Here is a 3919-nt window from a genome sequence, read left to right on the forward strand (position 1 = left end):
CTGGAAAATCTAGACTATATTATGGTTATACAGTTAGGATATTTAATGGAAAATCCTAGACGAGAGGTTAGAAGACTCCAATCAGAGTTTCTATCTCTATAGTCAAAGCAGATGTAAAAGTGAAGGCAATTACCCAAGTAATTAGTGGGTTAGATTTACTTTTCTCCTCACACAACTTTCTTGTGTAACTTTGTCTCTTATCAGATTGTAAACCCCTTAAGGTCAGAAATCCCTGTCGTCCTTGACTTTCCAAAATTGTCTCTCCCAGACTTTTAGTAGATGCTCATTTGGATGATTGCTGTCAAATAGCTCCTATGGAACGAGCAGACTCCAGGTATCTTAGTTCTTTTGCTTTTGGTCATTTCTTCTGGCACCTTAGTGCCAGTTTACTAAGGTCCCTTCTGAAGGGCTGGTCCAATGTGGGAAAGCCCAGGCAAGGAGGGGGAACTGCTGAAACAAGAGATGTCTAAGGCGTACCTTAACTGCTTTTCGCTTTACTATGCTTTAAGATCATCTCTTTTGAAGATTCTTTAAGATTTTTTGAATGATTTTAACACTTTTTAAATGAAGATTTCTAGGCTCACCCCCAGGAATTTTGATTCAATGTTCCTGGATTAAAGCCCAGAAATACACATTTTAATCAATTAATTAATTAATTCAATTGAGATATAATTGACATATAACATTATATTAGTTTCTGGTGTACAATGTTATGATTCCATATTTGCATATATTGCAAAACGATGACCACCATAAGTCTGGTTAACATCTATCATATATATAATGATACGTAATACTTACTATAATATATATGTGAGGGAGAAGACATTTTATTGAGATTTTGCAACATAAATAGCTAAAGAAAGCTGGGGGGACTGAAGGGAGCAGCTGTCATCTCCCTCTGCACAGGTCACTAAGGAACTCGTGAGAGGGGAATTGTGGGGAGCCTGGTAATGACCAGAGGGAGATAGGACCCACTGGATGCTATCTGGCATGAGGAGTCTGATATGAGAGAGAGAGAAAGACAGAAAGAAAGAGAGAGAAAGGGGCTAACAGTCCAAATGTCATGAGGGAGGCACAGGTAGGGGCCAAAGAGATCACAGTGCTTGGGAGTCACTGGGTCAGATCCTACTGCATCCTTCTCCAGCATGGTGCCGATTACCATCTCTCACTGTTGACTGTCAGCTGGGAAGCTCCAGAGGGCAGGGTCTCCTGGGTCAGCAGGAACAGGCTCCTGCTGCTCAGTGTCCTCTCTGTAAATCCAGACTCATTAGATGTCTCACAAGGGACATGACCAAGGTTGGTAGTGGTAGTTAATTTCTGTACCACAATGTGGTCACTCTGACAGGTGTCTAGCAGCTTGAGTTCTCTGTGATTTCATTCATGCACGTCAGCTTTCCCTGGTTGACTCATTCTCACCCAGGAACACAAGGGCCACTGGCTCCCCAGTGGGTGGCTGAATGGAGCCAGTGAGCTGCCAGGTTTGTGTGCACAGCTGGAAGATGGCCGCCTATGTTGAGTCACAGAAATTAACGCCCATTACAGCAGTGGAAGATTCTCCAGGTGCCAGGGACTCGATTTAAGGATGCTCATGGCAGCTGGAAGTTTAGGGGTGCCCACAGGCAGGCCCTTGATAGGGGCACCAGAGCTGCTTCAGAAGTGGAAGGGAACAGACACCACGTGGGGGTCCAGGAGAAAGGCTGGCATCTGAAGGTGTAGTCCACCGTCAGCCCCTCACCAGCTACGAGGTGCAGCAGCCCCTGCTTTCCAACACCCAACACCAGTGGGGGGGCTCTGTGAGTGACAGGCCCTCGAGGTCAGCAGCCAGACTGGTGGACACAACCTTGGGGGGCAAAAAGGGCTGGACACTGGGAGAGGTGGAGTCCTCGAACAAGCAGTGGAATCTCCTTGGCTGCAGGGGCACTTTTGCTGCTGGGAGGGTTTTTTTCCCACCTGCTCCTCCTCAGACTCTGATGTCATCCCGAACTCTGGTGAGCTACTGCTGGAATCGCTGCCTTCTCCCGAGGACAAGCCTTCTCCTTTTCCTTCTGGCGCATTCTTCCTCTTTGTCATCTTTCTCTTCTTACCTTCCTCCTCGCTCTGTTCACTTTCATTGCTCCTCACTTTCTCCTCCTCCTCATCCTGGTCTTCATTATTGGACTCATGGCTGGACTCCCAGAGCTGCTCTTGCTGCTGCTCTTAGTGTCCATTCACTCTCAGACTCGCAGTCACTGTCTGCGGACTCTGTGGGCCCTGACTCCCCCGGGAGTCTGAGTAGAAGAGTTTCTCCTTCTCCTTCCCCATCTCCTGATTTGAGCACTTGGTCCATTCAGATATGTCTACGTCACACACAGACGGGTCTAAGGCTTCCTCTGACCAGTCTGGGAGCTCCCGATAGCCTATGGAGCAGGTGGGACAGTGAGCTCACCCTTTGAAAGATGACTCTAAGTTGGGGGCTGGTTCGAGTGTCTGGAGGAGATTTGTGGCATGGTGGCTGAGGGCCCTACCCTGCTCCAAAGGATTAATAAGCCTCTGGGTGAAGTGCACTGGGTCAGGGATTGACCACACTCAGTACACACTGGGTCAGTAGCTTGGTCTGCTTAGAGTTGCTCAGGTAGAGGCTGGCCGCCAAGTTGCCAACCTGCAGCTTGATGATATCCTCCTTTGCTGTGAAGGACTTGGCCATTTTCTCAGGATGTCAGGTGCAATGCTGGAGACATTCTCACAGTACTCGCTACTGAGCCATAGGATGCTGGCTTGGGCCATGGGCACCAGGATATTGTCTGTGAACTTTGCCGAGTGTTAGATGATCTCCCCACACTGTGCTGGCCTCATCTGCTGCAGCTACTTTTTCTTTCTTTTTTTTTTTTTTTTGAGGAAGATTAGCCCTGAGCTAACTGCTGCCAATCCTCCTCTTTTTGCTGAGGAGGACTGGCCCTGAGCTAACATACATGCCCATCTTCCTCTACTTTACATGTGGGATGCCTACCACAGCATGGCTTCCCAAGCAGAGGTGCCATGTCCGCACCCGGATCCAAACCAGCAAACCCCAGGCCACCGAAGTGGAATGTGCGCACTTAACCCCTGCACCACTGGGCAGGCCCCTGCAGCAGCTTCTTAATGATGACCACTGACTCTTAGACCATGAGCTCATCATGGTGGGACAGGAGCTGCATCAGCCCATTAAGGCAGGTGTTAAGGACTCAGTCTATGTTAGTTGTACAGTGTCCAATTGCCTGGTCGTCGCTGCCACAAAGTGCTTGTCCATGCTGCACATGTAGGCCTGGAACTCTCATAGGATAGTAGGGATGTTAGTTTCATCCACCAGGTTGGTCAGCACTTCCAGTTTCCGGATCTTGATCTGGATGGGGTTGGTGGACCTTATGCAGAAGCTCTTCAGGTAGGGCTCAAACATACCCCAATGCTTGCTGGACATGGTGGCCATGTTCTACACATCACTGCAGAGAGAATGGGTCAGAGGTACCTGGGACCCTTGGTTGGGGAAAGGGGCAGCAGGTGGAGGGGAGTGGGATAGGCCAAATAGGAGGGAGGAGAGGATGAGGAGGAGGATGGCACCAGTGAGAGAACATCAGCAGGAGGGGGACACCAGTGGGAGGGGGGCAGGACGGGGGTCTGAGTGGGGACAGTGGGCTAGGGTGGGGAGGGAAAAGGGAGGAAGACATGCCTAAGGTCCTAGAGAAGGCTTTTAAATTTGTTTTTGTGAGCCCAAATATTTTATGTAAAAATTTGCAGTGTAACAATTTGCATTCAGGAGAAACAGCAGCTCTCACCTGGGAGGAAGCTTCTTGAATCAAAAGTCGCTGGCAGTCAAGGGCGGCCCAGTGGTGCAGATGTTAAGTTTGCACATTCTGCTTCTCGGCGGCCCAGGGCTTACCGGTTCAGATCCTGGGTGTGGACA

At 49.3% G+C, this 3919-nt stretch overlaps 1 pseudogene; it reads right to left on the bottom strand.

The window, feature by feature from the left end:
* Positions 1-913: 913 nt before the first annotated feature.
* Positions 914-3445, bottom strand: LOC100063864 (AP-3 complex subunit beta-2 pseudogene; annotated as a pseudogene).
* Positions 3446-3919: the final 474 nt, after the last annotated feature.

Source organism: Equus caballus, chromosome 3 (genome assembly GCF_041296265.1).
Source record: "Equus caballus isolate H_3958 breed thoroughbred chromosome 3, TB-T2T, whole genome shotgun sequence".
NCBI lineage: Eukaryota > Metazoa > Chordata > Mammalia > Perissodactyla > Equidae > Equus > Equus caballus.